Source organism: Mustela erminea, chromosome 5 (assembly GCF_009829155.1).
Source record: "Mustela erminea isolate mMusErm1 chromosome 5, mMusErm1.Pri, whole genome shotgun sequence".
Classification (NCBI taxonomy): Eukaryota; Metazoa; Chordata; class Mammalia; order Carnivora; family Mustelidae; genus Mustela; species Mustela erminea.
The window spans coordinates 21,764,033-21,777,064 of record NC_045618.1 but is presented as its reverse complement, the minus strand read 5'-3'; the positions used below and the strand labels follow the sequence as shown (position 1 = coordinate 21,777,064).

At 44.3% G+C, this 13,032-nt stretch overlaps 1 protein-coding gene across 5 annotated transcripts in view; it reads left to right on the top strand.

Annotated features, from left to right (window-relative positions):
- Nucleotides 1-13,032, top strand: part of APBA2 (amyloid beta precursor protein binding family A member 2) — a 243,712-nt gene that overhangs the window by 116,077 nt on the left and 114,603 nt on the right. For 4 of the 5 annotated variants that reach the window (XM_032342243.1, XM_032342242.1, XM_032342245.1 and 1 more), the window contains exon 3: nt 344-397. The gene's annotated coding sequence lies outside the window, so the exon portion shown is untranslated. Of the gene's footprint in view, nt 1-343; nt 398-9,046; nt 9,291-13,032 lie in introns of those variants that run through there. The other variant, XM_032342244.1, reaches the window with a different exon arrangement.

The following is a 13,032-nucleotide window of genomic DNA, read 5'->3' as shown; positions in this document are numbered from 1 at the left end:
GTCAAGCTTTGTTGTGGGGAAATACATATTCATGAGGGCTTTGAGGAGCTTCATTAAAATGCGGAGAGTCTCTCCTGGAGGGATACACAAGCCATGGCTTTATTTGCCCAATCACGATGCTCTTACGGCAATCATTATGTGAGGAATGGCTAAAGAAACATTTTAATTATTTGTTTCTGGTAATTTGTGATCATCTCATTAGAATGATAATTGGTTCACTTTTCCAGGTAATTCAAAACCTCTCACTCCTTCAGATGTCTGTATTTGAAAGGGCTCTGTATGAACACCCGTGTGTTTTCGGAAACCCAAGTAATTTCTTCTCTTTCCTTCTGTTTTATTCCAGAAAGATTTCGTCACCTGAAGGTTTTGGGGGACATTACGAAACCACTTGTTTTCGGTAAGAAATCTGAGGGCACCTTGCATGGAGGGAGGTTTGCTTCGGATTATGTGTGAAATGGAATTGTTTTACTCGAGGGACACGGCCTTTCAGTTGGAACTGGGCATTTGCCACAGCTCCTTATTTTCTGGCTCATCTGCCCACAAGGGGTCTGAGGCTGGGGCTTGATTCCCAGCCACGGAGCCCTTGAGCACAGGGCTCTCTGTGGGCACTGATGTTGCCTGGAATACTTTTCCCCGTCACCACCCCCAAGACAATGGCAACATCCTCCTCTCCCATACGTGCCCTCCTCACTATACTAGTGCCTGTGAAAACCGTAGTCCTCACCAGATTCAGGCACTTGTTTGTGTAACTCCCACCTCGATTCTGATTTATACCAAAATTAGCTAGATATCACCAACGATAAATGCCATGCACAACCAACCTTGCAGTATTAAACTGGGGGAATGTTTTGAACCTAACTAGAAGTACACCCCCGTGAGATACCAGGACACTGAGAGGAAGAATTTAACTTGGATTAGAAAGAGTCCTCCTAAGCTGCTCAGGGAAGAGGGACAGCCCGTGTTGCTGTTGCCCCGAGGGGGAAGCTAGATTGCGGTCCTGACCGCACTGGCCCATGGTCGGCACTTGGTTTGCTCTTGTGAGTAGGACCTACAGCAGCAGATCTGCATGGGTCTTTGTAACCCAGGTGCCCCCTGAGCGCCTGCGACAAGGGACGCTTGCAGGAGGCGTGTTCTGATTGAAAATGAGTAGGTGCTCTTTCTGCCGGGCTGAGTGGCTTGGTTGTGGGGTTGCTGGTGTTAGGAGATGGGGTATGTTTGGAGAACAGCGTGGTGGGTAGACTGTTGTTGGAGGCGAGGAAGCTGGGCCAGGAGTGGTCTCTGTGTCTCGATGCCAGAGCAGGTCTGAGCTTCTGATGGATTCCCTGGGTTCTTATGCATTTGTGGGAGGAAGCACTGTTGGGCTTGGCTAGGCTTGCTCTGGGGGTCAGTAGTCCAGAGCATCACAGATAGGAAAGTGGCTTGGGGACTTCCAAAAGAGAGGAAGATTTGGGGTTTCCCAGTGGGGAAGCTCTGTGCCAATTCTGAGGGTAAAGATGAAGACCAGCAGGGGCAGGGTTGGGATACCAGAGCATCAAGACCTGGGTCTCAAACCACTGTCTTGCCTCTGGGTTAGCAGAGGGGTCCCAGAAGTAGTTGGAACTGCTGTTTGGGCTTCCTGCAAGAGGCTTCTTTTGTAAGTCGATGCAGATGCATTGATCTCAATTTCTAAAGCAGCCTCTGTCCTACCGGTAGGTCACCGCCCATGAGCCCGGTGTTGTGCATGGGCAGCAATTCACCTGCCATCATACTGGGGGGTGTTCTTGTCACAGATGTCCTGGATGCATTCTGCAGTGGCTTTACGGATAGGGAAGAGAACACATTCCTAAGACATTTAAGAGTTGGAACAATCAGCCCCTCTCCAAGGAAGCAGAGGGTGAAATGTCAGTGGAGCTGCTTGACTGCTAATGTGTGTGCGCATAGGAATAAACGAGCAGTTTTCTGAACTTGTCCTTGGCTGTCAGTCTTTAAAGTTCGTGAATTTACTTCGGTGCTCTCAACGAGGCCTTTTCCATCCTGTTTAATTTTAGACTCGTAAACATTCGTCAGCCTCAAATAGAGGAGGTGCGTCACCTGCCCTCAGCTGTGACACGCTGAAGAGTTTGGGGGGATTCTGGGAAGGGAGGAGATTTCGTGGGTAACCAGCAGCAAGGATGGCTTGTAAAGAGGGAGGTTCTTCTGGAGAAGGGGTCTCACAACTGCAGTGAAAATCCCATCTTCTGGGAGCCCCCCGTCAAAGGGCTGGTGCAGTCCGTTGGTCCTCTAGGAGTGGTCCACCGTGAAATTGGCTTCTTGAAGTTTATCTAAATGAAATTGGTGTTGTCGTGGCTTTCTGATGGAGCCACGGGGCAATTCTGTGTTGTGCCTCTAAGGTTTAAGGTATTTTTTTTTCCTCTGAGCCCAGAAAAGACCTAGTGGGATCTTTATGTATCCTGAAATACTATTAGAGTTTCAAAATCAGCTGCAATAGGCAAGCCGTCTCACTCTCTTTCCGAGAGCGCACACCCGTCTGCGGTGTAATGGGACTGACGTTTAAGTGAATGTACTCATCATCATTCCCAACAGCTTCCCTGCGGAAGAGCATATTTCTTCTGTGAGAGAAAAGTGGCAACGAGATGGATATTTTTAAATGTCAATTATGCTAGAATGGATCCGTGTGAGGAGAACTGCAGAGAGAAGAGACCCAGGTTTATTTATTTATTTATTTATTTCTACTGCAAAAGAACTATTCTATAACATCAGAATACCAATACCCAGAGTCTGTGCCTGGCATTTCCTCATAGAAGAACTTGGGGAATATGCTTCCACCCTCGGTAAAACTTTGGGGCTGTGTTCTATTCTCCCTAGCCCAGAAGAATTAAATCCTTGGCCTCACTGTCGTGTGGTATCAGTCCTACAGGATCGGTGACTTGGAATTACAGTCGACCCTTAAACAATGGGAGGTTAGGGGTACTGACCCTCACATAGGTGGAAATTTGCAAATAACTTTTGACTCTCCAGAAATTTCCCTATGAATCCCCTACTGGTGACTGGAAGCTTTCATGATAACTGAAACATTCGATTAACACATATTTTTTATGTTATATGTGCTGTATACCGTATTCTTATTATAAGCTAGGTAAAAGAAAATGTTACTAAGAAAATCATAAGGAAGAGAAAGTACATTTACAGTACTGCGGTATATTTATTTTTAAAAAGTACGCATGTGAGTGGACTCTCATATTTCAAACCCACGTTGTTCAAGGGTTTGTTGTTCAAATTTAGTGATTTCCTGAAGAAATGGTGGGAGAATTAATAAGCTATGTTTAAATCCTGGGAAGTCTCAGAAAATATGTTAAGTTAGAAGACATTGTGTTTATGGAAATGGTTCCCTGATATGTCAGCATGCTCTTACATGGAAAAGTGCTATGTAAAATCTGACCAAGAGTCATCCTAAAGTATAAGATCCAAAGAAGGCAGTGAAATTCCCAGCTACTAGATCTTAAAAGAAACACAATGCTTGAATGTTAAGGGGAAGCTGGCATAAGGGTGAGACGATGAGATTCCTGATGGATGTTATTTGTGTAGGGTGGTATTTGTGGTATTTGTGTAGGGAGGACAGAGGAATGGGTGTGACAGGATAGTGAGCCTAATAAACTCTCACATGCGCAGGACATGGGAGGTGTCAGAGATGTGTTATTGATCCAGTGGGGAAGGACGAAGGACGAATGGTTGTCCACATGGGAAGAGAGAAAATGAGTTCCCTACCTCACATCATACACACAAGTAAATGCCAACAGAATTAATGACAAGGAAGGGCAAGATAGTAAAATGTATAGAAGAGATTTTCTGTATGCCCTTGAGGTAGGACAAGGTGAGGCACCCACACACAGGCACAGAAAAGGCTGATTAACTAAACACCAATATTAGCAACTTCTATAAGAGCAGACACACTATGCGATGTTAAAAGCGAAGTATTACCTGAAGTAAATATCTGAGATACCTTTACTGTATGGGATTAGCATTCTGTCTGTATAAGGAACTCTTTCAAATCCATTAGAAAAGAGACAGTATACACTTCACAGACCTGTACCCCTGGGGATAAAAATATATGTTTATAAAAAATAAAAAATTTAAAATAAAAAAAAAAAAAAGAGACAGTATAATTTTAAAAATGAGCAAATAATATGAAGAAGGAGGAGGTGGGATGATAATGCTGGGGAAGTCCAAAGGGTGTATCCATGGATATTAAGTTACTACCCACACGTGCTCCTGTGTACTTGAAAAAACTGATAAAGAAGAGGGTTTGTGTCACACCTCGCTCTGTGCCCACACAAACCTCTCTGCTCTTGTGTTGTGTGTCCCTCTGGCAGGGTGATCCTGCTCCTACTTACTAGCTAATCCTCCAACTCTACTGGAGCTGCTGGCTTCCTAGGCTCACCTTTTTATAGATGGTTCTGCATTCGTGTCATTGAAATGATTAAGACTTCTTTTTTTCTTCCCAGCTTTATTGAGGTAAAACCAGTAAGCAAAAAAACCACATCGTGTACGCAGTTTGGTGAGTTTAGACATAGGAGTACACTAATGTTACTGTCACCACTATTCAGGTAAATGAACTTATGCATCACCTCCAGAAGCTCCCTTGTGCCCCTTTGTTTTTTGTTTATTTTGCAGTAAGAGCACCTAACCTGAGATCTGCCTTCTTAAACATTTTCTGAACTACAGTCTTGTACTATAACTGTAGGCATTACGGTTCACAAAGGTTCTCTAGAACTTAGTCATCTTGCCTAATGGAGACTTCCCACCCATTCAGCAGCTCCGCATTACCCCTCCCCTCAGCCCCTGGCAGCCACCATTCTACATCTACTTCTGTTCCTTTGAAGACTTCAGATATAAGAGGAATCATGCAGTATTTGTCCTTCTGTGATGGGCTTACTTCACGTAGCATAATATCCTCCATGTCCATCTGTGGTGTTGCAAATGGCAGGGTTTCATTCATTTTAAAGGCTGAATACTGTTTCCTTGTACATATATACCTCATTTTCTTTATCTGTTCATCTGTTGGTGGACATTTGGGTTGTTTCTGTATCTTAGCTGTATGAGGCAGTCTTTGTACACTGGTCTGCCCTGTTGTTTCAACAGAAGTGTCTCCATGGGTCCTTTTTTTTTGGCTCTGTGTGGCCAATTGCTCTTCTGTGTGCTTCTCCCCATCTTGAAAGACAAGGCTCATGGGCCACCTGCTTTGAGGTCTTTGTTGGACATTGAAGCCCCATATGTGTCTGCTCTCTGCTTTCCTGCTGTGCTGCTGATCTCTCTGTGGACTTGCAAGCCCGCTTGTTCTGCATCCTTCACGATGTCCTTCCCAGTGCCTAGTGGATAGTAGATGTTCTGGAAGGCTGTGATCATCATATAGCTCTAGTTTCTTAAACTTCCAGAAGCTCCTTGTCCTCAGCTGTACACGGGGACTCATGGTTTTTGGGGGTGGTTATGAGAATGAACCACATCATGGGTGGAGAGCACATGGCATGTGATAGCTCCCCAATATTATTGGTGTCCTTCCCTGGAGGAGCAAAGGGAGGGCCTGGAGCTGGTCATTATTTGCTTTCAGGCTTGGTATGTGTGTTTTCAAATACTTGAAAATGCCTGCTCTGACACCTAACTTTTTTTTAAGTTGCACGTTAAGAGAAAAAAAATTTCATCAACACCTTTTTTAAAAGATGAAAAATGTGTTAAGAAAATAGCGGGATGAGCTGCTACTAGGTTGAGCGCAACATAATTAGTGTGATTAAATTGAAGGAAGTTAGCCATTACTGTATGTAACTTTTTATTAATGACATTCAGATCTAATTAATTAGACCCAGTTCCAATTATAATTACATGAGTATGTAAGCTGGCGTTCTCAAACTGTGTTCTGTGGACTCCCCTGAGATGTTCCTGAAAATAGTAATCTGCATTCAGATGAGGCTGGGGACGCACTGTGTGTACTGCCCCCTCTTGGAGCATCCCAGAGCGCCATCATAAAGCCTTTTGAAGTCCTGCAAGAAAAGAGCTTACTTAATTCTACTTAACTCATCATTTTCCAAACTGATTTGGACCACAGGTGTTTCTAGATACACAAGGAAGTGCTAGTTGAAGCCAGAACAATTTTTATACCATAGCTTGTGCTTGGACTGGTTGAAAAACAACATCTATGTTTATGGAATGGTTCCCTAAGTCTTCCAGAGGAGCCCTGCGGGGGTCTCCCCTATTGTGGCTGAGCAGGCTGCCATGAGTGTTGCTTTCATAGAGTCTGGAACCACGAGAGATTCACCTCCTTTCTTGGACAAATCACTTAATGTCCTTTGGTCAGTCTGCAGGGAAATATGGTGGTGTCCCACTTGTCCTTCAAGGTGGCTGTCAAGGTGAAAGTTAACAATTAGAAGTGCCTGGATTGGCTCCTGGGCTGTGGAAGGGCTCCCATGGTTGTTAGCAGCCTTGGCAGAGACCCTCACTTATGAGGAAGGCCATGTCATTGACTATACCCTGGTCTCAGGGGTCAGGGAGGAAGCACCACTCATGCCCTGGCAAGGTGTTTATAGGAGATTTGAAGGTATTCATTTTCTCTGACCCCCACCTGCTCCGTGTGGTTGAAAATCCATGTATAACTTTTGACTCTCCAAAAATTTACCTACTAGTAGCCTACTGTTGACTAGAAGCCTTACCAGTAACATAAATAGTTGATTAACGCATATTCTGTATATGTACTATGTACTGTATTATTACAATAAATAGGCTAGAGAAAAGAAAATGTTATTAAGAAAATCATAAAGAATAGAAAGTACATTAACAGTACTGTACTGTATTTATTGAAAAAAAGTCTACACATAAATGGACCCATTCAGTTCAAACGCATGTTGTTCAAGGGCCAACAGCAGTTTGACTGGCTTGACAGAGGAGCCAAAGGATGAGGTAGCAGAGGCCAGACTGTCCTGTTCAGATGGCCACAGAGAACTCTGACAGGACTTCACCAGAGGGCTGACACATAGGTGTCTGTTGAAGGCAAGGGGAAGGGCGAAAGGCTCAGGTACTAGAGGCTCCTCATATGGTTCCTGAGGAGAGATGAGGTATTTTGAGGAAAGGCTGGTAGGGTGTGGAGGAAGAGCTGGCAGAGCCATGTGGTGGGAGCAAGAGGTGGGAATTCAAAGGGAGAGAAGACCATATTTGAGGTGGAAAAAGAATGGTCGAATTATTACTTCAGGGAGGACCACAGAGCTTTTGAGGGGGTAGGGGTGAGGCTGATGAGTCCGGCCCTTAGCCAGACTGGCTGAGGCCATGGGTGGGGATGACCTCCATGAGGAGTGGAGGATTGCAGAGGGGAGTGAGGAGCCTGAGAAGAGTGTCGGGGAAAGTGGGCGGGAACCAGGAGGGAAGGGTGTCGAGGATTTTCAGTGATGAGGTGGGAGTTGCTGGACCACCATGAAGGATTTTTAAAAAACAGAGAAAGTGGCTGTGGGATTTTTCTTTTGCATAAACACGGATGAAGGAGGGGAAGGAGGCAAGAAGGGAAAGGGGTGGGCACAGAAGGGAACAAGGTATTTTTCTGTGGAGGTGGAAAATTGATTGTTGAGTGCAGTTCACGGATGAGGAGAGAACAGACGCAGCATGTAACAGACAAGCGAGGAGGGAGAATGGAGCCTGGGTGCCCATGAAGAGAGCTGCTTTCTGGAGGGACCTGATGGAGAAGACCCTGAGGCCTTTCTGGCCATGACCTCTGTTCTCTCTGGGAGGCAGGAGTCAGTCTGTGAAGAGCAGAAAGGAGTCACCACGATGGATGTATGGTCAGCACCTGCGTTCGTCTTTGAACAAGTGTCTCCAGTAGTGGAAAGTGTCCTTTGGGAGGCTGGATTTGACTCATCCGGCTTCTGAAAGCAGTTCCCAAAGACAACAGACCTCCACCGCCATTTTGAGCCCTGAAAACGTGGACTATCTGAATGGCCTCCGCAGGTCTGCCTGAGGAAAACAACACTCGTCAGGGTGTTTGTCTGGCTTTTTTGTCTATACTCGACCTGGACAGTCTTGACTTCAGGTCCGGTAGCGACGTGGGCACGTCGTGTGACAGGAGCTCTGGGATGTTGTTCCAGGCTGAGAGACTTGTCTGTTGCCAAGGAAAATCAGCTCCTACACACGACACAGTGAGACTTCATGTCAGAAAATCCATCAGCTCTGGCGAGCGATTAGCTTCAGGATAAATCATAGCTTCCTTCCCTTCCTCAGGCTTCTGGGGGGAAGGGGTGGGGTGTAGGCTGGAGTTCACCAACCTTAGCTGTGCCCATATTCATTGCTCTGTGGGCGGCTTATTGAATCCAAGGATTCTTTCAGGCTCTGAAGCCACCAGGCTGCCTCTGCTTTCTCTGTGAGGTCCTGTGTTGGCACCGGGTAGCCCCCTGCATGGAAGGTACCTTGCAGGTGGTTTCACTTCTTCTGCCTGCACACTCCTTCCTCATCTACCTCAGACCCAGAGGCAACAGGAGCGGCCTGTGATTGAGCACAGTGGTGTGCCACACGTAGAATCAGGCTTCATCAGAGCTCCTTAAACCGTGTAAGCAGATGCGGTGATTTCCATCTTACAGAGAAGGGAGGCTTCTGGGCACGAGGTCTTAGGCAAGGCCGGACAGTACGCCACTGAGCTGGGCACTGTGGGGCACAACATCACAACATCGTGAATGAAGCATGCGGCTCGCCCCTCCTCACCCTCCCCTGCAGACTCGGAAGCACCCGCCTGCCTCCTGCCCTTGGTGCCCACAATCGTGGTTACCGCACCTCGGCAGGGGGAGGACACCCAGATGGCCCCGGAGCCCAGCCCTGCTTTGATGGGAAGGTAGCTTTGTGACCTGATGCCTCTTTGTTTTCTCATCCAGCAGAGGACTTGGGGAGGGGTGAAGAGGGAGTGTAATGGGCGGAGAGCTCAGGTTTGCCAGAGAAATGGGTTCTGGGGATGGATGGGAGTGGTGGACCCAGGACAGTGTGAATGTGCTTAATGCCACTGAACCGGACCCCTCAAAACGGCCTAGATAGTAAATTTTATATTCTGTTTATCTTACCGCATTTTGAAAAAGAGAAGGAACCCAGCCCAAATCCGTGAATGTTATTAAAAGCACAGGGCTGGTCACAGAGACACTTAACCCACGGAGGTTCTACCTACAATTATTCTTCACGGCCCTGAGGGCCTGCCTTCCCATCTTTGTGGGACTTGGTGTTCTGTCTCTCCTCTCTCCTGTCACTCGGCTCCACATGTCATCAAGACCGTGTCTCTGTCCTTCTCCGGCCTGGCCCAGGTAGGAAGCCGTTCTCTGTGGTGCTTTCATCAGGATGGACTGTGTGTGAGTATGTGTGTGAGAGAGAGTGTGAGAGTGTATATAAGTCTTTGTGTGAATGTATGTGTCTGTGTGTGTGTTTATGTGAGTGAGTCTCTGTGTGTGAGTGCGTACAAGTCGAGCATGTGTCTGTAAGTGTATATGAGGTTTGTGTGACTGTGTGTATGTGTGTGAGTGTGTATGAGTCTGTGTGTGTATGCGTCTGTGTCTGAGTGTGTGAATCTGTGAGTATGAGTCTCTCTCTGTGTGTATAAGTCTGTGTATGTTTTGTATGTGAGTATAAGTGTGTATGAGTCCAATTGTGTGTCTGTGTCTGAGTATATGTGAGTGCCTCTGTGAGTGCATGTGAGTCTATGAGTGTGAGTCTTTGTGCACATGTATGTGAGTGTGAGTCTCTCTGTGTGTATAAGTCTGTGTGAGTATGTGTGTGTATGTGAGTGAGTATAAGTGTATGTGAATGTGTATGAGTCCGATTATGTGTCTGAGTGTATGTGAGTGTGAGTCTCTGCGTGAGGGTGTGTGAGTGTGTGAGTGTGAGTGTGCATGCATGTATGTGGGTGTGAGTCTCTGGGTGTGTGTGTGTATGTCTGTGTGTGTAGGGGAAGGAGGCTGGAGCCTTCTTCCAGATGCTGAACCATCAGAAGTAAGACTAGCCTGGGTGCCCTCTCCAGGGACCTTACCCCTATGGAGCACCAGGGCCTCAGAGAGAAGGCTCCAGGAAGCCTGACTCACAGAAATGAGGGCAGTGTTTACACTGCGGTCCTGCCTGGACAGCAGGCACTGGTGCCTCAGAATGGAATCTGAAGGAAAACCTTAAAAGATGAGCCCTTGCCCATAATATGGCGGCTTCTCTAGTCTCATCTGAATTGCATTCCTCTTCTTTCCCTGTAACAGTCCACACCCCATAATGACCACTTGGACTTACTAAGAAAGTTAACTGAAAGCAGGAGGCGGTGCTGGAGACTCACCTTGTCAGAGCCTCTGTTGATTGCACAGTGTGCAGGACCAGCAATAGAGACCATATTACTTTTTTCAAACATGTTTTTCAACTTGGTTAAATGAACAGAAAGTATAAAAATCCTGTGTTGATTACCGTGAATTTTTTCAAAGTGAATACATCTGTGTAACTATCATCCCATGAAGAAAGGAAAGCATCTCTAGAAACCAAGACTCCCCCTTCGCCTTCTCTCCTAGCCACATTCCCACTTACCCCAAAGTAACCAGAATCTTGTCGCCAAATACTGTTTTTGCTAATTTTTGAATTTTTGAGTAAATGAATTTCTACAGCTTGTACCCTTTTGTCGTAGCTTCTTTCACTCAATGAGAATCATGCCTGGTGTTGAGTGGGCAGTAGCTGATGGGTTTTCACTGTCATGAAGTTGTATATTGTGTAAATATACCGGAATTTACCCACTCTACTTTTGATGGAAATTTGAATCTTTTCCAGTTTTTGGTCATTATTGCTGCTGGGAACATTCTTATATGTTTGGTGCACACGGGTGATGGCATTTCTGTTGCTCTACTTAGGGGTGGAGTTGGTGGGTCATAGGGCATGGGTATGTTTATATTTTAGTGAACACTACCGATGAGTTTTCTGAAGTGGTTTTAATAAATTTCACCCCCATGTAAGTGTAAGAGTTTTAGTTGTTCCACATCCCCCTGTGTTGCCATTTTGACATTGACTCTGGTGGATGCAGAGTGGGATCCTGTGGTTCTAATTTGTATTTCACTGAAAATTAATGATGTAGAGTATGTTTTTTAAAAAATATTTTTGTAGTTCCTCTGGGTATCTTCTTTTGTAAAGACTCACCTTCCTGTGCGAGTCCTTGGCTCGTTTCTCTGTTGGGTTTTCTTTCTCTTTGTGCTTTGTAAGATTTCTTTACATGCTCAGTGCCTGATGACGTTAGATGCCAGCATTCCATATATTTCCTTCGTCTCCCTTTCCCACTTTTAGTGGTATCTTTTGGTGAAGAGAAAGCCTAGCTTGTGAATCATTTCCTTTAAGGTAATTTCTTCTTGTGCCTTGTTTAGGAAATTTATGCATACCCAAGAACATGAAAACATTCTTCTCCTTCTAGAAGCTTTATTGTTTGAACTTTCACTTTTAGATCTAAGTCCACTTGGAGTTGATTTTTTCATATGGTGTGAGGTAGACATTGAGATTCAGTTTTCTTCCAGTGGAATAAAGGTCTGACTCTGCCGTTTGGTGTTTGACTGCTGGCTACTTTCAAACCCTACCTCCTGCTTTTCTTTCTGCCCACCTGTGGGAAAGCTAGTCAGAAAGCTGGCATATAATCTTGAGTGGTTGTGGTGGGAAGTTTAGACAGCATCATCCTAAGCCTTCGTATGCACACTCCTCTGTGGCCTAACTACCATGGCCACTCAAGACATTTTTGGACTGGCTTTTGTGCCTGCCATATTCTCCCCAGAAAGACCAATCTGTGAGTCATTCATCTCTCCATACCCTTTTGATAACTGCTGAATCACCGATCTCAACACCCAAACCAATTTTGTATGGGAAAGTAGATCCCATGCTCCCTGTTGTGATCACAACACACTACAGTATTCCAAATTGTGTGTGTGTGTGTGTGAGACTCTGTTCAGCTCTGCAGGGGTCTGTTGGTCTGTCCTTGTACCATTACCACCAATACCACAATATCTTAATTACTGTGATTTTATAATAAGTATTTACTTCTGCTCCCTCAGTTTTTTTTTTTCCTAGATTATCTTGTTGTATTGGGCCCTTTGCATGCCTATATAAAATTTAGAACCAACCATTCCATCAATTTCTATACAGACACTTGCTCACAAAATCTGACTGAGATTTTGATGTGAGTCCTTTGAATTATAGATTCTTTAAGAGGAAGTTGATACCCTTATAATGTTGTCTTCCAAACTGTGAACCTGTCATTTATTTCTCTTTGAGTTTAAATTTTCCTGATACATTATATAGTTTTATATGTACAACATCTTCTGTTAGATTTCTTCCAAGGTATTCGGGTATTGTTTTGTTTGCTGTTGTTATTTCTGTCAAAAGTGTTTTTTTTTTAAAATTCTGTATTATAATTGCTTTCCACAGGTGTTTATAAATGTGATTGTTTCTTATGTGTTTCCCTTATATTTAGCAATTCTGTTAAATTCATTTATTAGTTGTAATAATTTATTTGTAAGTTCTTTTAGATTTTCTACATGTATAATCATGTTGCCTCTGAATACTGAGAGGTTTTTGTTTTTTTCCTTTTTGTACTGATTACAAGCCCCTGTTCAATAATTCCCCTCTTGGGGGAAAATCTTTCAGTATGTCACTTTGAATTAAACTTGTTGCTTTCAATTTTTTTGTGACTAGTATTTACAAGAGTAAGAAAGTTCCCTTTTATTTCTAGCTTGCTATGGATTTATCATGAATGGGGTTTGAATTTTATCAAATACTTTTTCTGCATCTAACGAAATCCACAAATATTTTCCCTTTAATTAATGTGGTGAATTATCTGATTGATTTTTGAATATTAAACCAACCTTGCATTTCTGGACTAAATCCCACTGATTTCTGTTATGATATAATTTTTATGTATAAGTATTTTTGATTTAATAATTTCTAATAGTTTTTTTGCAGCTGTGTTTAACAGGGATTTTCCTGTAATTTTATTTTCATATAATGTCAAGGTCAGGTTTTGGTGTCAAGATGATGATGACTCTATGAAGT